At 39.8% G+C, this 23,034-nt stretch overlaps 1 protein-coding gene across 36 annotated transcripts in view; it reads right to left on the bottom strand.

Moving 5' to 3' along the window:
* TCF4 (transcription factor 4) overlaps window positions 1-23,034 on the bottom strand; it is a 361,473-nt gene that overhangs the window by 59,282 nt on the left and 279,157 nt on the right. The window contains exon 1 of one of the 36 annotated variants that reach the window (XM_033421482.2): window positions 20,056-20,259. The exons of the other annotated variants lie outside the window; for them this stretch is intronic. The gene's annotated coding sequence lies outside the window, so the exon portion shown is untranslated. Of the gene's footprint in view, window positions 1-20,055; window positions 20,260-23,034 lie in introns of those variants that run through there. 36 annotated transcript variants of the gene reach the window in all.

Below are 23,034 nucleotides of genomic sequence, written 5' to 3'. Positions count from 1 at the left end.
AGACTGAACAAAACAGAAATAAACCAGAAAAACCCTTGCACACTTTACAAAACAAGGATTCTTCCTAAGTCATGAAAGAATCTAAGCCCTATATTTTTCCTGGGCTAGATTTCATTTGATTTTTAAATTTTAGTCATATTGTAAATGTGTAAACAGCTCCTTGCTTCTATTTCTACAGGGCTTACGATAAGGGGAAAACTTTTTCACGTATCTTTTAGGGATAAAGAATAAAACGTAAGCCAGGAACCCCAAAGCAAATCAATACTCTAACTTTATCAAGCAAAACCCAATATTTCCTTGAGAATTATACAACTGACCAACAGTTTGGAAAATACTACTAAATGTATTAGAGGTCTTGAGATGAGGCTAAAAGATGAAAAAAATATTACCTTCTAGGGAAAGGGGAAATTGAAAATTAGATCATCTCATTCTAATGACAGAATGAGCACAAACAACTATAATATACCTACAGACTATTAGTCTGACAGGTTCCCGGTCAGTCAGTATTAATACAAGCTAAATATACTATGTATTACTCCCAAATTTCAGAAATCAATATATTTACTCTAAAACTGAAAATAAACTCTCCCACATTATTAAATCACCTTCTATTTTAAAACAATCAAAATAAATTCTTTTAGGATAATATATAATTTTAATTACATATTCTACTACATTACCCTTAAACATGTAGTATAATTATTAAATTATTATATACGTACATCGAATACATGCCATGTGACGGCACCTAACCAGATTCATCTTTTTCCCAGATCTGGGTAGAATTATTTGATACCTCTTTTGGGAGGTAAAGACAAATCTTTGGTAATTTTGCTCGTATAAGGAGGCTACTTGGACTGTAAATTATGGTCAAGCACAAAGATCTGAGAATAAGCACACTTATCCCAAATTCAGAAATACTGCCTGCATGAAAAAGAGTATCTATGGGGTTAAAAAAGTTTTGAGGCTATACCATACCACACAATTTCTGTTTTTCTGGTGTAGCCAAATTAAGATTCTTTAGATGAGGTGCAAGCCTTTGTTAACAAATCGAACACTGTTTATAGCTTCTTAAAAAAGGCAATTTCTGTACATTTTATAAATTTTCTTCATATTATAACTGATCAGGTACAATGTTATTCCCTCTTAATTCATATACTTCATCTTTCCCATTTGGAAGTTATTTTTAAGGTAAGTGCTCTATATATTCGTTGATATAAATAAATATCACATAGAACTATTATATTTTTTAAAGTAGAAGGAATCAAAGATTTAGCTTAAACCTGTCCCCCACATTTTAGTTATAAGAAAATTCAATAATGGAATGGTCAAAGCAACTGCTCAAGATAGGCAACCATCAATTACTCTTTATTTTCTACTACTTAATGGTTACACTTTCTTTAAAAATCTTGGTGGAAGTATAGGATGATATTTGTGAAAACAGAGTGATCACTTCAGTTTATCCTTAATGCTTTAATTTTTAGTAACCTGGATGACCAGTAAGCTGCCTCATTATTTTATTTCAGTCAACTATTTTCCCAATCTCTCAAAGGACTTGAAAGTACGGGTTGCAGGAAGGTATTTAATAGACATACTAAATTCAATAAGAAAAGCTCACATCCACTTAATTTTAATTATCATACCCTAGGTAAATAGAAAGATGACTTACACATTTGTTAAAGAAAATAGCTTTTAATTTAACAGAACAATACAAACACCCCAGATATCTTCAACTGACTAACACAAGAAAATCAGTCCAGTGGAAAATGAAATACGAATCCCGAACTGCAGCTTGTATTGTAGTGTATTGAAGTGACTCTGTCAAGGAAACTTGAGGAAAGACTAAAGGGAAACAAAAATCTACACTTCGTTTTTTTCTGATAAGGTATCTGAGATCAAGGTGACCTTTGGCATTCCAGTTCCTGCCACGAGAGTAACTAAAGAAGTGTGAAATTTTTGTTGCAAAATTGGAAATGGGGAAACTTGGCTCAAGCTCAAAGGCTACAGCCCTTTAAGTGAACTATTTGTTTAATAAAAGCTTCACGGAAGGGCTTCCCTGGTGACCCAGTGGTTAAGAATCTGCCTGCCAATGCTGGGGACGTGGGTTCGATCCCCGGTCTGGGAAGATCCCACATGCCGCGGAGCAACGAAGCCCGTGCATCACAACTACTGAGCCGGCGCTCTAGAGCCTGCACGCCACAACTACTGAGCCCGCGTGCCACAAGGATTGAAGCTTGTGTGCCTAGAGCCCATGCTCCACAAGAAGAGAAGCCACCGCAATGAGAAGCCCGCGCACCACAACGGAGAGCAGCCCCCCGCTCGCTGTGCAACTAGAGAAAGCCCGGGTGCAGCAACGAAGACCCAATGCAGCCAAAAATAAATAAATAAATAAATAAATAAATAAATAAATAATTCTTTAAAAAAAAGCTTCATGGAAAACTAATAGCTAGTTAATATTCAAAGTTAGCACCATTATCTTTTCTCCTACAGTCCTGAATTTAAAACAAAATCACAAATACAGAAATTCTGAGTTCAACAAAACTCTCTAGATAACAGTAAACCCTGAATGAATAAAAACTCTAAAAGTTCTCATTTTACAGATTTAATTTTTGTTGTAATTTGAGATGTATGACTATGGCACATTAGCTGTTCCAACCAATGTTCTGATTATCATCTGTTCCATCATCAAAGAAACAATGTGACACATTCTTTGAAATAGAACCTCTGTCTACTAGAAAAGAAGAAAACCAAGCCAACACACAAACCAACGAACAAAATGAAGGAGTAGAATGCATATCCTACCTTTTTCCCTTTGAGGTGCTCATTTTCACCTGTCTTGGCATGTCACTTTCACTTATGGAGATTTTTAAAAAATAACAATGATTACCATTTGTTCAGGGCCTCTTGTGGAATAGCTTTTCTGCCAGGAGCTCCATACACATTATTTCTAATCCTCATAAAAATCAAACAAGATGGACATTATTAATAGTATCATTCCTATTTCATACAGCCGAAGGACGGCAGAGAGGTCAGATGCACTGGCCCAGACAGGACTGGGTCTAAGTGCCAGTTCCACCATTTATGAGCTAGGCAACCTTGGACCTGTTACTTTACCCTCTCTGGTCTTCAGATTCCTGCCTGTAAAGAGGGAATGACAGTGCCTGGTATGCCAAATCCTTGTAAGAATTAAAAGGCATAAAGTGTATAAACACAACTAGAATAATACCTGGCACTTACTAAGCATGCAAAAAAATCAGATAATTGTGTTAATGTTGTGCCGCTATTTTTTTTTATTTTAATTATCTGGACAAATGTGACTCAGGAAAGTTAACCCACTTTTCCATGTTAAAAACTCACCAAGTGGTAAAGGAAAGATTCGAACTAGTCATCCAAGTCTATGTTCTTTCCATTAAAAAACAATTTCTTGATCTTAAGAGGCAAAAAAGAAAAACTATTTTAGCTATGAACACAAGGCTGTACTTTGGCCACGGTTTAATAGAAATATTCTTGTGGGGTCTCATAATTACCTTTTAAGAAAATAAAATGTGATAAGGCATGCTGACAGTAAAACCAATATATGTTGGTTACTTTCTTCCCAAAGTGGGAAGCTGAACTCTGGAGGGGATAAAGAGAAGTGGTTATAGATGGTGTATCATGAGGCGTGTAACTGAGTGGGGTTGGGTGATAGCCACTGGGCTGTGCAGTAGACCTTTAACATTCATTAACACTACTACCTCTTTGTGATCTGCAAGTATCCTCTGAATAAATAATTTCCAAAGAGAACCAGTTGAGAATAACTGAAACATTGTAATGGAGACTTTCAGATCCTTAAAGAGAGTTACTGTGTGCTCCATAATGAGTAGAAAATAGCAAAGCACAATTGTGCCTCAGATGTCCAAGCGCTGGCGAGGCTGACTTGGTAGCTCACACCTTGGGAGATTTCACAAATATTCTAAACTGTGACAGTTAGACACTCAAGTGCCAAGAGTTTATGATGTGCCACTGATGTTCACAAACCTAGGCACATGCATTGATGCTTCCCAGCATCTAATGGGGAAAAGTACTTGTAGGGGGATCAGCTCACTACTCAGGCAACTAACCGTATTGGACCTCAACTCTTACTGTTTGAAGGACATGGGTCACAGTAAGAGAAAAGAATGGCTATAGGGCAGTGATGCCTACCCAAGGGCCTGGACAGAGCCCAGGGCTCCTGACTTCTCATCCAGTCCTCCTGGCACTCTACTTCCTAAAGTCTTTTTTAACTTTATAACTTAAATATTCCAACGGGTAGTAAAATGGCATAAAAGGTTAATAAGCAGATACAAGTAACAGAGTTGAATAAGTTGTCATAAGGTTTATAGGCAGTGAATAATGCTCAGGAGTATTAAAAAGAAGGCAACACACAACCCAACAGTGCAAAGAAAAACAAAAACCAACTACAGAAATAAAAATTAGTCATCTGGTATATTTTCAGTATATATTACCAAGTCAAGGAATATTTACTAATGGAAAAAGATCCTATTTCATTTCCAAATGATGGTTAAAGGCCACTTTGCATTATTATCACATAAACAGGAAATAAGTTTAGAGATAACACATAAATGTTGCAGTATATTGACAAATAGATGGATATTTAATTATACATGAAAAAAAATTCAGAGGTATAGTCTGTTGCAATTGTGAAGCTTTTATTTCCATCTCAATCACTTGAAGCTTTTATAGGAATGAAATAAATAGTTCTAAGTGCCACAAAGTAGCTCCCAATAAGAAGAGTTTTACTCCTCAAACTATTTTTATTAGTAGTCTGAAAAAAAAATCACAATTATCTAGACATGTATAAAATGTACCATTCATGTATATGATATTCATATTTTATTTCTACTAACAGCAATGACCTGTCTTCACTCTACCATAGTGCATCACAAAAAACAAATGAAAAAGAATATGAATATGAACCCCCAAAAGAAATTCCTTGAGTATGTAATATATTTAGAACACAAGTCATTTTGAGCATATATCCAAACACTCCATGACAAATACTACATATAACTTTTCTACCCTTCCGAATATCAGTTGAGTTTTGATTATCCGTTCATGAGTATATTAAACCTGAAGCTAAACTCTACAAGTGAATTACAGCCAAGAATTTTATCCTTCTCAGCCACGAAATTTCCTTTTCTATGTTAAGTAGTAAAATTGTAAGAATTTTAATTCCCTTCTTTGCATCTCTATCAAATTGTGTAACTCAATTAAAAGAAATTAAAAGACCCAAAAGAAAGCAACAGAAAGGAGCAGCAGAGATCTGAGTGATCTATAATGGATCAGAAGCACATAAGCACGCAGGATGGGTAGACTGTAGCCCATGCACTTTCGACCAGCACACTCAGCCTGCAGCAGGCTTGGCCATGACACAGTAAAAAAGGGAGCTGGACCTATTATTAACCGCAAGAGCTACAGAAAAACCTGACGTTCTTTATGGCCAGACAGTTCTACCTTGTTCTTTCCTTTCTTCAAATTAAAAGGCAATATGTTTTTAAATATAGCTAGTTGCAGTATATTTTTCAAATCTCTAAATTTCAACCTATTAAAAAAGAGTCTGTGTAGCTTAAAAATTTACAAGGAAGGAAAAAAACTTTGCTTTAATTAAAAATAAAAAACAACTAAGAACCACTAATAATTGTATAGCAATATTATTGTGATTTAGATCTACATAGTGTCCCATTATTTTACAAGTATTTTACAAGTATCAGTGTGTTATCACTGCAAACATGAGGCAGCAAAACGGTGAAGATAGGTATGATTAGGCTCACTCTGTTATGATATCATAGATGTATCACACATATGATATTGGGATATATCATAGATATAGAACGTTTGAGATTTTAAGCTGTTTTCACATATTATCATGCAGCCATCTCAGTGATATATGCAGGGAGTTAACAGTTAAAAACAAAGAAGAGGAACCATTTATTATGGTATTATAACTTAACACTCTCTAGAACTGGAAAGGGATCTGGTCCCAATATCTGTCAGACCAAGCTCTTGTCACTGTTGGCATGACAAAGTGATGCCAGTGATAAAAAATAGCTAACACCAAATTTACTTAGGGCGTGCCAGACACTATCCCAGCAAAACTACATATCCTCATTTTGTCCTGACACCAACCCTATTGTTTTATCATCCCAGTTTTACATAGAAGGAATTTGGAGGCATAGACACATTAAGTAACTTGCTCCAAGTCACATAGCTCGTTAAGTGGAAAAATTGACATTCAAAATCATGTCATCTTTCTTGCGAGTTTGAGCTTTAACATGATCTCTTGATTGCTAAGGGGCTTCTCTCCAAGGTGGTCACAGACGCCTAGCTAAACCCAGATTTGTAGAACTCTGGATTCCCTTTACATACTCTATGGCCATGTAGCAGACAAGGGGCTGAGAATGCTGTTTGGCCCAAAGAGAAGAACACAAGATGACCTCAGTAAGCAGGGCACAAAGAAAGTTCTTGTGCACTACTACAAGGAGGACCGTTCATCTGTCTTTCAGACCTGAAGCTGAGCCATGTAGCAGCAGGACCTGATACTCTTGTTTGACAGTACTAAAAACAGACAGAGGCAGAGAATCTGCTGAGAGTTACACTGGGGTTTAGTGGTGACTAAATACCAACATACTAAACTTGTTTTTTTTTTTAATAGAAATCTCTGCTCATCTTTTATTTATTTTTAAAAAAATAAATATTTTATTTTATTTTGGCTGGGTTGGGTCTTCGTTGCTGCGTGCGGGCTTTTCTCTGGTTGCGGCGAGTGGGGGCTACTCTTCGGTGCAGTGTGTGGGCTTCTCATTGTAGTGGGTTCTCTTGTGGAGCACGGGCTCTAGGCACGTGGGCTTCAGTAGTTGTGGAGCGCGGGTTCAGTAGTTGTGGCCCACGGGCTCTAGAGTGCAGGCTCAGTAGTTGTGGCGCATGGGCTTAGTTGCTCCACTGCATGTGGGATCTTCCCGGACCAGGGATCGAACCCGTGTCCCCTGCACTGACAGGTGTATTCTTAACCACTGCGCCACCAGGGAAGCCCAATATGCTAAATTGATGAAAAAAACCCCACCACACTATTACTTAAGGCATTCATGTGAAGTGTGACTACAGTCCCGTCTATGTTTACCAGCCTCTGGCTCCGAATACATCTTTTTATTTTGACACCTGCATTGCTCTTGCTCTTGGCACTGACGGAGCAGATACTGTATGTTTGCTATTACTGTCAATGTGGTGTGTCACGGGAATGCCCACTACCAGCGTTCTGAGCACCCTGGCCCTCCCTGAGAAGGCCTTAAATCGATTAAGTTATACCTGGCTAAAGATCTCTTGGAATACTTTACTTAATTGCGTAAAATTTGGTCCAGGTGAAACCTGACTTCTTCCTGGTTACATTCCTTATGTTACTTATTCACAGGGGAACCGGCTTCCTGACCAGGCTTAGGATCAGCACAGATAAAAGACTGTAGATATTAAGCCCATCACATGTCTTTAATATGTTTTGAACACCTAAGTTGTTTCCAAGCTTTTATTTATTGAATGTTCATTAGAAATTAAAGGTAATGTTAAGAAAAATGTGATTTATTATTTCTAGTTATCTTCAATCATAAACAGATGTAACTAAATTATTTCATATCTCTATCTCAGCTGTCACATCAAATTCATGACTATCAATTATTTCTAATGGATCAGCTCCCATCTCAATACTATATTTTCCTCTTTCACTACCAACTGTTTGCTTTTTTTTTTTTTAGGTGATAACTATGGGGTCATGAGGAGGTATTGGAACATCAAAATACTGTTAGTTATATCTGCCAATAAATAGCTTTGTGACCTCTGATGACATGGTTTCATCAATTGAATGAGGGCAGCATGTTTTCAGGATGAAAACAAATTATATGATTCCACAAGAAAGAGGAAAATTAATTTTAGGTTTATTCTGATGTTGATTATTGTTGTTTCTTCTATACTCTGCTGAAGGCTAAGAAGGCCTGCTGACGATGGTCCATCACAGAAACAATAAAGTTTAAAAAAGTGTTATGAAAAAATGTACATTGTGTGTGTGTGTGTGTGTGTGTGTATGGTACCTGGCACAGAATAGGCCCCAGTAGTTACTAAATGCACACATGAATGAATGAATAAACGCACTGCACACAAGACACAAGTCAAACTAAGAATAACATCATAAAGCAGAGAAAGATAAACATTCATTGGTTCTGCCAAAATAGATTTGAGTACATTTCACGTCTTGATGTGCTTTAGGGCTGAGCTGTCTTTCGGAAGTGGAGGCAATTACCTCTAACGATCCCTATTTAAGAGTTCTAAAGAGGACCATTTCCCGCCCTTTTCCCTTTGACCCTAAGGTCATAGGTTGATGCCTTAGGACTAGAGCTCACATCCTTCACTGCATGTTAATAGGTGTGATTTTTAAAAAGGGATCTAAGCTCAAATAAGTTTGGTCACTATTGGGGTAAACAAATTAATACCATTGCAGCAGACCTTAGTCAATGTACAATACTACAGGAGGTACAAGTCTACCTCCCTGGAAATAATTCCACGTCACAAACCCACTTTTCAACACACCTGCAATCATCCCCCATCTTGGGAAATGCTTGTATAGTCTGTTAGCAGTTATTACACTTTGATGTGACAAGGTCTCTAATCTTTTCCCAGGAACTAATTTTTAAGAATGAGAGGGAAGTGAAGAGGGGATGAGGGTACAGAGAGGGCTTTACCAGAAGGGAAAGCAGCACCAGAGAAAAATGCTGATTACTTTATAGTTTGACCTTGTGCAACCCTAAATGTGCCATTCCTATTCCTCCAATCCCAGTGTCTTTAGGGCTGTGTTTGTACAGCACAGACGGCTGTACACCTTCTTTGACCTTGAACTTAATTGTATAAAAGGAAATTTGGTGAAATTCTATGATTAATCGTCATGAAAAGTTGATATTTTCAAAGTATTTTAAATTACAAAGACTTTCTACATCCATTACATTACTTAATAATCACTTTAAGATTGATCGCCTACCCAAGTGGTCAACTCTCTCACCCATCTTATACATTAGGAGACAGAAGCTGGGAGAGCACCTTCTCTTCCCAGTAGTCAAATGACTCTAGGACAGCACGAGAAAGGTTAAAACCTAGGTCTTTTTTTTTGCTGTTGTTCATATATTACTGTGTGAAATTAAAAGAAAAAATTTTTTTATTTTACTGAAATATAGTTGATTTACAATGTTGTGTTAATTTCTGCTGTATGGCAAAGTGACTCAGTTATGCATATATATATATTCTTTTTCATATTCTTTTCTATTATGGTTTATCACAGGATATTGAATATAGTTCCCTGTGCTATACAGTAGGATCCTGTTGTTTAACCTTGGTCTTTTCACTGCAAATCCCAGATCAGAGTTGTTAGCACTTGATAAGAATATCCTTCCAAATCACCTATTGGTCTAAAGAATCTGGAGATCAATTTTTCATATTAGTAAATGATATCTACTAACGTTGAGTACAGCTAAAGATGAATTCTAGGCTGGTCTTCGAAGCATCAAACTTAACACTGGGTGCTTCAAACAGATGCCTTCATCTTCTACTTACCAAGAGAATTGTTAAGAACATTGAGTTTCCAATCTGGTAAAGTTTTGAACAGGAATCACTGCCATGGTACACTGTATAACTATTATCCCATCCTCCCTTTCACAAAGCTGAAAGAAGTACAAATGATCTTTTTTTCTGTCAAAACGTATGGCGCTAAGTACTTTCAACTAAAAACAAAAGCATGAAATAATTACCAAATGTATAACTCTGTGGCACAGAGTGAAATGAAAAAAAAAGAAGTATGCAAATTGTCAACCTCTCTGTCCAATCAGCCACCTCCCTTCAGACACCTGCCCCTCCCCCATACCCAGGGCAAACTTTCAGGTAAAATCAACCAGCAATGTTTCACTGCCTTAACTCACAGCAGAGCTTCTAGATGCTTTGGTACATAAAAATAAATAAATAAATAAAATAGGAGGCCAGAATTTTCATTAGAAGCTAGCTGGGAGATTTCAGACGTATAACAATCAACTAGAAAATGTATGAAAGTGACTATAGTTTGTACTAAATGTTTATGCAAAGGAAGTGTAAAGGAAATTATTCCATTAGGCTAGGGTTATTTAAAAAAACCTCAAACACTGAGCAATAGAAGACCAAGTGACCAACAATAAATAGGTCATATCTTCAAGCACATTTAAAATACAATTCAGTTGACTTTCTCTAATATTTAAATTCCAGACACTTTTGCATGCGATCTAGTTCTTCTTAATTTTAAAGATATACAGTTTAAAGCTCTGCTACTGGCTATTTCAAATATTTTTCTGGAATAACAAAGGTATAAATAAATATAAACAATAGTAATTTCTTTAACAATAAAAATTACAGTAAGAATGCCCCTTTGATTCCTTTCCAAGAAATGAAACCTTTTATAAATAAGTTACTTTGTTCAATCATTTTGAATCTTCAAAACAGAAATGTAAAATCCAGATGATTGCTCACTATTAAGATAAGGGAAGCAGTTTAAAATTCTCAATGTTGAAGAACGTTATGAGAAAGTTTCTCTTATAAGAAGAGGAACACAGCAGTTTCACATAATAAAAGGCTTAGAATTGATTACTATCTTTTTTTTTCTTCCTTGATAAATTACTAACTGGTGAGAACTTAAGAGAAATATACAGAAAGGTTAAAAAGAAGCAAGGGATGTTTCCTTTTCCTGATGGAGAAACATCCATTAAATATATACTTCTTTGCTTACATAATTAGGACATATTACATCCTCTGTCAGGAACTTTCCAATCTCTAGGTAGGCAGGTAGGTAGGTAGGTAGATAGACAGACAGACAGACAGATAGATGTATATAGTATGAATGTATGTGTATGCAAGTTTGTGTATATGATAAAATTAAAGCTTTATAAAACACAGCCACAGGTGGATAGGAAGGAACTACTTGATGGGTATGGGGTTTCCTTTAGGGGTGATGAAAATGTTTTGGAAATAGACAGATGCAGGGGTTGCTCAACATTGTGAATATACCAAATACCAATGAATTGCCCATTTAAAAATGGTTAATTTTATGTTACGTACATTTCACCTCAATTAAAATAAAACAAAACAAAACAAAATCACTGTAGCAGGCCTAAAACTTATGTAACCTTCACAAAAAATATTAGTGAGGACCCATCTGCAGGGAGGTGGTATTCCAGGAGAAGAGAGGACCAACGATCGACCATATTTCTTAAGCAGTAAGCCTTGTCATCAGAGGCGAGTTGGAAAATGTAGGTAAATGATGCAGCCATTATCGAAACTGCTCTCTCACCAAAGTCACTCATCATCTCTTTGTCACCAAATTCAATCTTCTTCATTCTATCAAGGAAATGAACTTATGATTCTCCCTCATTGCTGAAACAGCTTAAGTGAGCTAACCAGCTGGAGATAATGGTCCCCAATGGAGACCATCTTTCCAGTTTTGGTTCTACCACTCATCAACTGACCGTCGGCAGGTCATTCAGCCTCTCTCTCAATCTTACAATATTCATTTGGAAAATACAGATCATGACATCTGCTGCTACATGGAGATGTGTTGCAAATAAAACCAGATCATGCTCTGAGAAAACACCTTGAAAAAAAATGGTCCTCAACGTATCTAATTTGTATAGCACGTTCAGCACCTTAGTGATGCTTAAAATATTTTTTGATGGTGATGAGTCCATTTTCTTTAATGGAAAATTTCTTGATACGTACACAACCTATTCAGCTCTTTCTCTATCAATTACAAATGGGAATGGGAAACAGGGGTGTCATATCGACAGGAGTATAGACCAAAAAACTTTGGGGAAAGAATGAGCTCAGTAAGTTTTAATCAAATATATTTCATCTTCTAAACTTTCCCAGCACTTTACTTTTAGAAATTTGTCAATTTTATGAATTATACAGGTCTTCTCTCCCATAAAATACTGTGGGCTCCTCAGGGAAAGAGGGTGTGATACAGAGGACATTCAATGAAATGACTGCCTACAGCAGGTGCCCAATAAGTATTTATTATACAAACAAGGGCAACAGCCAAAGTAAAAGAAGACCAATTCTTTCCTGCACTTACAAAGCTTACACAGCAGATTTTCGGCACTGAAGTCCCTTACAGAAGTGTATTTCAGGTATCTTTGTTGAGAACTGTCCTCTGAATCATGAATGGCTTCTTTAAGGTACTGCACAATGGGGGTGAATCTCTGGCCTCATACCAAGAAGATGTCACATGGAGATTACACAGATGTAAAAGACACTGTGCTTCAGTTTCACAGATGTCCAGCATTGAATGTGCAAAATTTCTCAAGGAACTCATCCATGTAGATTTATGGGAATCTCTGATGTGCTATATTTGTGATATCTGTTCCTTCGTTTCTGTGTCCAGATTTTAAAAATAAAGATTGCATGAAACTAAAACAAACAGAGAGTCAGTCTAGGACTTTAATTTTCCAAAAAAAGATTGAGAAACTCAAACAGAAGTCACAGGCAGGTTAGGACCACACATCACCTTTGATGGTGTTTTCTAATATCTCCATTCAATGGGAACTCAAAACCAAACTGGACTGGGATAAGGAGGCATTAACACAGAGTACAAACCTCAAGCTACACTCACCACTTAAATAACTCTCCCCTTTCATCTGCCATCTTAACATCGGCAGGCGGACTCTCAACCACCGAGCCACCAGGGAAGCCCCATCTGCCATCTTAATTCCTCCTATTCTTTCATGGATCTGTCCAGATCCCTCCTTCATCTGACTGATCTGTAAGGCTCATTTTACCCTTTGCATGTCTTCTAACTTGTGGTGCTGTCTTCTGCTTTATATTTATGGTCTATTTTCCCAAATACATTCCAATCCCCTGGGTTGTAGGTGGCTCATTCTTTCTACCAGTCTCTCTGTCTGGAAGATGATTATTTTCCATTGATGATGGTGATGATGATGATGATGACAATGACGATAGAAAAAGCATCTTGCCATGGACTTTCCCCATTTCTTTATCTTTTTTCCATACCCACTCCTCCAATGAAACTGCTCGAAAGCTCCTGGATGCTGCAGCCAAATGTCACTTTCACTCTCAGTAACATCTGACACTGTTGACAGTTTCCTCCTGCCAGTCAAATCTGCTCTCCTTGGCTTCTGTGACTATGTCTTCCTGTTGTTCCTCCCATCTCTCTGGACTTTTAAATGCAATGACATCTTAGGCATATCCATCTGAAGGGCTCCTCATGACATCAAGATAAAATCTGAACTCTTCAATGGGGTGCACAAGGCGATTTATGACCTAGCCACTGTTTATCTTTTCAGTCCCATCTTTCACTATTATCATCGTGCACCATGAGCTCCAGTCATCCTGCACCACCTTTGGATAACAGTATATGCCCTTCTCTCCCTTGATCTGGTTATTACCCTTGCATTTTGCCTGCTGAATTCCCATTCATCGGTGGACCTCACTTCCTCCAGGCCAAATGTGGGATAGGTACCCTTCTTGTGTGTACCTTCAACAGCCTGTACTCCCCCATCGATGCATTATCAGACTAAATGTAGCTCAGTTTACTTGTCTATCCCACGTCTGTCTTGTTCAGAGTCGTATTTCAGCACTTGACTCAGAGTTAGCATCCAAGCCTGTTACCACCATTTGAGTGAAGGAGTTAGGGAAAGAACATTAAAATGTTTTCTTAAACAACCAAAACAACACTTTCCTAAAGAGAAAAGATGAAATCTCCCATCTCTCTCTAATTTCAAACTGATAACCTCAGGTGACAGTGCCAGTCCAAAGAATGGATAAAGGATGCCATCCAAGTGCACGTCAATGACTTACTCTCCATGGGAGAAGCCTGAAGGTCTGGCTCTTTTTGTTCCCTAAATGCCCACGTGCTCTGCTCCTGTAGTTAAAGCCAGATGCCAAGGAACAACATATCAAGGAGAGAGGATACAGGGGCTCTAAGAAGTCTGCAATTGTCCCAGGACTTAGACTCCCTAATGTTATTAGCTATCTTGAGTGCAATGTGGGAAAGAGAAAGCAAACTTCCACTACCTACAAGGCCACAGACCTCAGCAGTGAAAAAGATCGGAAGCCAAGGTCATGATCTGTGCTTGGTAGTGTACAGCGGGGCTGGCAGGCCTCCCACCATAATGCCAAGAGAGGTAACTGTCCTCCTTCATGAGGTTTTCACCTGCGGTGGTTTAGCGCTTTGATTTAATAAGGCAGCATCCGTTTCAGGACCAGTTTCTTAATAATGATGCTTTTCTTCTGTTCGTCTCCAGTCACACCAAAGAGGGCCGTACCAGTATGACTGTTCCTAAGGTGATCTGTGGTATTTTCTAAAATAGTCTGACGTGAACCAACTGGGTCAAAAAATGCTAAGATTTGCATTTCCTTGAAATGTGATGCTATTTTTGAGCTTCTCATTGAAAAAAAAAATTAAACTGCAAGTAATTAAGTGTGGAGGAGCACACCAAAGGTGGCTCGCATTTAGGCACATGGTAAACTGATTTGCCATTGAACTGGGAGGTTAATATTAGGAGTGGGGAAGCCAAGCCGTGGTTTGTGTTTGTTCAGTGTCTCATACTATTTTTTCAAATGTCATGGGCTCAGCAAAACCCGAAACACATTTTCTCAGCACTTCTCTCTATTTTTCAACCCATATGTATTCCAAGAGCAGTTTAATTCATATGTTTCTGATTTATTTACATGCAAGTCATCAGAATGTTGTTTTGTACGAACTATTTGATGTCCAGGAAGCCTGTTGAGTCTTGCCTTTGAGGTTTTTTCCTTAGGATCAGGAAGCCATGATTTGCAAATAGAAAAAAAAAAAAAAAGAAAAGAAAAGAAAGAAAGAAGAAAGCTCATCAGAACCCCCAATATTTTGAACCTCAAAGGTTCAAAATTGTCTTCAAAAGGTAGATGGCATAAAGTCTGAGTACAATTCTTACAGTCTGCAGACTTTGTATTTTCCAGGTCCTAATTGACATTGCCCTTCTCAATGGTACTAATGCCTTCCTTGTGGACATAAAAGTACATATTTGCAATGTATGAACAAGAACAGATCCTAAAGAGATGCGAGGACCTCTTCAAAGATGAAGTGAATGCCTTCTGTAACATGGTATCTGGGGCAGGGGAGGGGGCTTCAGTATCCAGAGAGAGAAATGTTGTTATCACTTTTCCAGGAGAGTCCTGAGAAAATGAGGACCAGTTTTCACCCCACTAGGGATTTCTCTTTCCTCAATTTGTAAAAGTAACTCTGATTCAATTGTGATCTGAGAGTTGTTTGCATACATTTAAAAAACACCATAACATAATTTTATAAATATTTCTCCCTTTGTAAGTAACTGCAAACTAAAAAAAAAAAAAAGAATACTAGTAATTGTTAGGACTTCCATGGACCAAGTTAATTCAAGGATCCCTATATTCAGACTTTTGAAAGAGCAGGGGTTTTTTTCTTAATAAAGATTGATACCATGTAGTCAGCACATGTAGGAGGGCTTTTATCTTTTAGCAAGGCGTCTACATAAGCAGTTTAAATGATACTGTAGAAGGTAGTAATAGTTTAGAGGCTGAATCTGATTTTAATAGCAGTGATTTTTTTAAAAGAAATCGTATATTAAAAAAAGGTTGGGCTTCCCTGGTGGCGCAGTGGTTAAGAATCTGCCTGCCAATGCAGGGGACACAAGTCCGGGCCCTGGTCTGGGAAGATCCCACATGCTGCAGAGCAACTAACCCGGTGCGCCACAACTACTGAGCCTGTGCTCTAGAGCCCGTGAGCCACAACTACTGAGCCCACGTGCCACAACTGCTGAAGCCCGTGTGCCTAGAGCCCATGCTCTGCAACAAGAGAAGCCACCGCAATGAGAAGCCCGTGCACCACAACCATAGAAAGCCCGCGCGCAATAATGAAGACGCAACGCAGCCATAAATAAATAAATAAATAAATAAATAAATTTATTTATTTGAAAAGAAAGAAAAAAAGGTTGCCTCCTCTACAAACGTTCCTAAATTTCAGTCCCCAAATCAAATTGATGCTGGAAAAGAAGCATGTAAGTGGTCTCTAACACTATCACATGCCTCTGTGGTGTGTCTCTAAAATATAAACCCACATTTCCCATCTGACTCTTTGTCGTCTGTTTGGCGGGATAGATTAGAAGTGTTGGCTAGTCTGAGCTGGGACTGAAAGATTTCTACCTATGCCGCCTTTCAAAACTGAGCTATCTCCCTTCCCAAAAACTCTTTTTCATTTTCCCATTTTCAAAACCAGAATGGTGCTAGGGCTGAGAAGATTCAAAAAGTCTTCTCAGATCAAATCTCTCTCCAGCACAGCTGCTGTTAAGTGACCCAACATGTTTTAAGACAGGTTCATATTCCTTACACTACATTATTTTTCTATGAGTCCCCAAGTCTACACATTTCAGAAAAGCAATATATATATATATATATATGTGTGTGTGTGTATATATATATATATATATATATTTTTTTTTTTTAATCACCAAAATGGACTTCTCAATACATCCCTCTTTGAAAGCAGCTAACATGGCATGCGCAGCAAGGAGAAATGTTGTCTTACGCTGTCAAGCTGAATGGTGATTTAAGGTTATACTCTGTGTCCAGTAAATATCAGTCAAGTAACTAAATAGCCACTACTAAAATATGTGACTAGAGCAAAGAAATTAATCACTAATTGCTATGAATTCAAACACAGCTCAGGGGACGAAATTTTATTAAATTGTAGGAAGATTACCAAGTAACAAAATATAATCGTTATCAAGACTGTAAAAAAAAAGAATCATTTAGTAAGCCAATTTGTATACTATACAGAGAAAGCTTGGGCAAAGGAAGACAGCAGCCTTCGGCAAATATCTTAAGACACAGTCAATACCATTGTAAAAATATGGTCAGTTTTCTCAACACAGTCATACAGACACCTCCATGCAATTTAAGACAACAGCTTAAGTTTTTAGCTTTTACTACCTTTCAATGGAGATCAGCTCTCAGGTAGAAATAAATATAAAGAAGTGTGTCATGTACTCTAATTAGGTTTCAACAGCTGGCCTTCAGAACTAATAATTTATCTCACATTTGAAGACCTTTTGGGGAGGACATGTTTTGATCTGATGGTCCTGGTTTGTTGGCTTTCCGTTAAAAAGGAGGAAGACATCAACAGAAACATGCACTTGTGAGCTACCACGTTATCTTTTTCAACTATATAAAGTCCTAATTGGGAGTAATATTTCGACATGCAACAGCTGAAGTGAAAAAGTCACAGCCTCATGGACTACCCATCTGCAGAACAGATTACAAGACATGTGAACTTGAGAGCATTACAGAAAAATGTTACTTGGAAAGCAAACATTTTCATGGGTAGCATTAAAAGTGTCTCTAATGTTCTTTTCCCCTCTTTGCCTCTCCGTTCCCCAATACTAGACCTTCCCTTGGCAAACTCACAGATGCAATCCCTGCTGTGCAGCAGTAATGAGGAACCTCTCCCTGGGTACCACCGACCGTCAGAAATTTAGTAAAATTTAGTCACTGAGTATGGGAGAGATGGGTCTCCAACCTCCCGCTTCTGAAGGGAAACGCTCATCCAGAACCTACACGCCCCAACTTGCTGCTCCATTTTACGGCTTGAGATGTACAGGAAGGTAGAACCTCAAAGAATTCCTGCCCCATGAGGCAGATGCTCAAACAAATTCAAAGAGATGTCCTAGATGAAACTCACACATGCGCACATATTAATCTCGATCACTGCCATTTTTCAGCGTCGTTTCAATGTTTAACAACCTGAACTAACAGCCATTTGAAAGCATGTCCCGAGCTTCTGGACGGAACCCACTCCCACCACCCATTTGGTGTTCAACTTTAGTAGAATTCTGCTCACCTCCATAGGCTGACCTGCTCTGGGATTTTAACAGAAGGGTGGACAATTTTTTGTTTGTTTGTTTGTTTTAATTGAAGGTCCTTAATGTGGGCCACATGTTTCTGGCGGGGACGGGGAAGTACTGAGGAGGCAGGGGCCAGGAATGCAAAGTGGTAGGGAGCTGGGGTGGGGGGGAGAGGGCAAAGTGGGGAGGGACTGGATGATGAAAAGACCAGTTCCACAAGCGAAGCACATTAGCAACCCGGAGTGGAAAGGGCCGGAAGGAAAACCCACCCACCTCACCCCTGCGTTCATTCTATCAACCTGCAATTGCTGCGATCAAAACCATATGTCGGTTCTTCCAGATCTTTCTCACAGGACAAACATGCAAAGGGCCTCGGGCCTGGCGTTGCCATCAAATGGTAATTGATACCAGATGAGCCACAAAACAGAAAAGCACACGCAAACGGCAACCTCTCTCGCTGCACCCGCACCTTCCCAACCCCTGCTTGGCCCCTTGAGAGGGATGAAATTGCAGGTCTTGCCGGGCTGCTAAGTGCGCTGTGCACCACGAAAAACACGTGTACACCGCCGCCAGTAACCACCTGTAAATCAGAGGGGAAACGCAGGTCCGCCAGCCAAGAGCTGGGCCCAAAGAACAGGCCAAGGCGCAAGGTCACTCCAGGTTAATACAAGGTCATCGATCAGGGGGCTGAAATGAGCACAGGTGTGAGGCAGATCACAGGCCTGCGTGCAGGGAACTGCCTCCCCCCCGGCCCCCGGCACATCCGGTCTGGAAGAGGCTATTCCCGCTAAGCCACATCTGCCTTCCTCTCCTCCTGCAAGTGAGATGGTGGGAAAGGGAAACCACTCCCCAATTACAAGGCAATTAGAAGAAATCTGCCCGGCTCCTTTTCTGAAGCTCTTTTCTGCATCCCATTGTTCTCACTGAAGGAGAAAAAAAAAAAAAATAAAGTCCAGAAAACCTGCAGAGCTGGAGGTCCTGGCAATTGCTGGTTGAATGTAATACAGTAGGTAAAAAACATCCCTTATTTCCCCCGACACTGACAGAACCGCGAGCAGCTCACGGCTCTCGCCTCTGCATGTATATATTTTCTTATTAACTCGATCGGGCAGAAATTTGCAGAGATTTGTTTGGATTTAGAAGTCACAACAAAACGTCAGTTTTACAAACCGAGGATCATTCTGTGGTGAAATGTAGTGCTCTGGACCCGACCAGTCACTGCACACAGCTATTTGTTCCAATTCTTCTAGCAGCGCTTCTGAACAAACAACTAACTTATTCTAAACACACGCAATGGGTCTCATTTTCCTTCCTTCTGCCTATCCCATTATATGTGATATTTTAGTCTTATAGATCTTATGAAGTTTAAATATTTTCCAGATGGGACTAGGGAACACAGAACCCTGTAAACACTCTATGTTATAAAAAGGACCAACTGAATACTTTGAAACAGAAGAGGAAGATGATGGAACATACTTCTTTTGCGAGCAGTTACCCTGTAAGCCAACACCGCAAACTGTAAAAGGGGAACGGTTATCAAGTCTCTTTTTCTTTCCCCAAATTCTCAAGGACTGGCTGATTCATCCTCATTTAGGTCGTATCTATTTATATCTTTTCCAATTAAAAACGCTTCCCCCCAAAGATGATTTAAGCTCCATTTACAATTCAATGCATCTCAATGGTAAGAAAGAAAACCCTGGTTGTAGCCTAATGATAAATTCCACTGTCCCAGAGGGAAAATAAATCAGGCCTATCAATTCCATCCGTTTGCCCAGATTCTCAGCAGAACTCTCTTCCTCGAAGTGTGACCACAAAAGCCCTGAACGAGGTGGCATTTTGCAAGGACCCTCAACCTAGAGGCAATCCAGGAACATTTATAGTGACAGCACCGATCCAAGAGAAAAGGCAGTGAATAAATGACAGGAGGAAAGTAACAAGGGCAGCAGATTAAAACGAAAGTTCTGGTGAATGCCAGGGGAAGAAAGGAGTAGGGCAAAGCAAATGGGCAGCACACAAGCCAAAGCAGCAGAGTGGGGCTCAGAAGGGTGTCAAATCAGGCAGGCTCGGGAGACCCACTCTGGGGAGACTCTGACCTTACCTGTGCTTTCCCTTGGAGGTCCAGTCAACATAACCCTGTATCTGAGCATCTGCACTGTTTAAATTTCATCCTGTGGTGTTGTTTGCTGATTGATCAGACATGGCTGACAGCATCAGAACTGCAATCTGACAGACAAGGAGCAAGCAGGACCACAGCACAGAATTCATAATAGGAGGGAGAGAGGGAACTTCATGCTGGATATAGGAAAGTCAGACCCGCAGACATCTGCTGCGAGGCCTGGGGCTCGCCTAGGGGTGGGAGGGCCCAGGATGAGGCTGGGAGGAGGGCATGGAGAAGGGGAGGTGGGACGAGCCCAGCCACCCAAATGACCAAGCACGAGGCTTCCCCCTGGATGGAGCTGCATCTGGACCCCGTTTAGCAGCTTCCCTCTGGCCACTCCCAGTTCCTGCTACCTCCAGGGAATAGAGCAGGCTGCTCTCCCTGAAAGCCCTCTTCCCAGAATAAAAGTGATGGGGTTGGGGCTTCCCTGGTGGCGCAGTGATTGAGAGTCCGCCTGCCGATGCAGGGGACGCCGGTTCGTGCCCCGGTCCGGGAAGATCCCACATGCCGCGGAGCGGCTGGGCCCGTGAGCCATGGCCGCTGAGCCTGCGCGTCCGGAGCCTGTGCTCCGCAACGGGAGAGGCTACAACAGTGAGAGGCCTGCGTACCGGTAAAAAAAAAAAAAAAAAGTGGTGGGGTTTCCAGTTTGGGATATGGCAATTGTCCTTTCCTTTATTTATTTTTCAACATTTGTGACGTCTTCCAAAGGATACAGAAGGTACTCAGGAGAGGCTGGCCGACAAAAGCATCCCATCTAGATTTTTGCTGTGCTGGGGAATGGCCTCCCACTGAATGGAATTCTTTACCTATCTGAGAGCAGTAAAGCAAAGAAGTAGAGGAAGAGACAGAGGTTGAAGGTGCTGGGAAATAGTAAGTGAAATAATCGCTGTCAAAAATGGAACAGAGAGAAAAGAAGGAAAATAGCTAGGAAATGGGACAGAGAGAGGAACCACCCCCAGCCCCGGGTCAGAGAGGATAGGTCTTCATTCTGACCCAAGTATCTTCTTCTTTTCTGGCCAACAGGAGGTGCTGAAAGCAATAGTGGCTGGCCACACAGATCACCCTCTACTGTCCCCACCTTGCTCCTAATAGATACACACACGCACACACGCGCGCACACACACACACACACACACATCCCTGAACCAGTCTACTATCCAACAACGACAACTGAATTTACCTGCTCTAAATGTAGGATCACCCTCCCTCATGAATATCGATATGTAGGGTTTTCACCTCCAATTAAGGATCAATTTGAACACTTGCCTCCCTGTTCCCCACTCCCCAGAATCATGACTATACATCTTGGGCGGGGAAAATTAGAAGAATTTCAAAATCCAAACAGAATTCCCCAATGCTCATCAAAAAACATTACTTGCAAATTTCCTCTTTCCTAGCATTGTCTGTTAGTAGAATTTGGGGAAAGTCATCATGGTTTCATTAATAATTACAGAAGAAGAAAAGATACAAGGTGAAGCGAGGATACAGCAGAATGATTTTAAAAAGAGATGGATAAAAGAGGCAGGGAATCAGGGTAAAATAAGCGCCAGAGAGATCAGGTTATTAAAACTAACCAGTTAGGTGGACCGAGAAAGGAATAAGATGCTTTGGCTGAGGGGAAGGAAAAGGTTAACGCAACAGGAAAATCAAGGCTTAATAAAAGTTAATCCTTGAGAAACACCATCCCTGATCTAACATCCATTTGGAATGGTAAAATGGCAGAAAAGGGTAAAGTAAGTCCATCTGGCTTAAAACTGAATACAAATTCCACCAGGATCTTCACCTCCAAAAACAGACAAGAAAGAAAAACCTCATTTCCCCCGTTCATTTTGAAAACACGATTATATAGAACTAATTTGTGAAATCAAGCTAGAAAGACACAGCACTGAAATCTGAAGAGGCAAGACAAGGGAACCAGCGTAAAGGAACTGTACGTGAAAATGAGTGCAACAAGGCGGGAAAAGAAATGAATGTAAGGGTTTGATGTGAACGGAGGAAGTGCTGGACAGAAAGCGAAGTCCAGGGAGAAAGGGACAGCCAGAAGGTCTGGATTTCACTCAGAGAAGAAAAATGAATGAAACACACTAGGCCAGGGAATAGAAATGACTGAACAAGAAAAAATGGAAATAAGGATACAGGAATGTGAAATGGGGGTAAAAGGGATAAAGACAGTGCGAAAGAGATCACATAGAAATTGGGAAAACAGAAGACAGTTTGCTTGAAGCATAAAAAAAGTGCCTTAGGATTTACGGAATGACAAGCACAATTTTGCTAGAGGTATTCCATTGAAAACATCATCACAGGCTGAGACTATGTGAAAAAAAATTTCACAGGTTATTTGAATCCACTTTCCAACTTTATAACATATCCCTAATTTCCAGGATCTGTTTGCAATTGCATGAGACAACAATAAAAATATTACACAGGGACCTTACTTTCTCCCCAATTTTGTATCAGAAATGAACCTACGCAGTGCACATGATCGCTTTGTGACACTCTTCATTATCTATGGCATTCAAGGTCCACGTTCTCTTAAAGGAATATTCGTGCAAGCACCTTGCCCCAGACCAAAGGAAATCTTACGCTCTTCATTCAAAATGCTGAAGTTACCCTGGAATCTGGGAACTAGATATTTTAAAGGTGAATCAAGAAAATGTCACTGGAGGAGACGGCATTTCCAATGGGAGCCCTGAGAATCTCAGCAGCCTTTCAAGCTCCTGGCCTGGGTTTTCTTTTTTAACTCAGCAGAGGCTCAAGTTGGTTCCACTGATAAGCCAATAATTGCACATTTGGTGGAAAAGTCTACAGCTCTGTAAAGCGGGGAGGGAAGCACGATGACAGCCGTTTCAGGTGCGGAGACACAATAGAAACAATACAGAAAGAAAATGTTTGCTTTTTAAGTCAACTGAGATGTCATAC

Source organism: Orcinus orca, chromosome 15 (genome assembly GCF_937001465.1).
Source record: "Orcinus orca chromosome 15, mOrcOrc1.1, whole genome shotgun sequence".
Taxonomy (NCBI): domain Eukaryota; kingdom Metazoa; phylum Chordata; class Mammalia; order Artiodactyla; family Delphinidae; genus Orcinus; species Orcinus orca.
The sequence above is the reverse complement of the archived record's forward strand: the minus strand, read 5'-3'. Positions and strand labels throughout refer to the sequence as shown.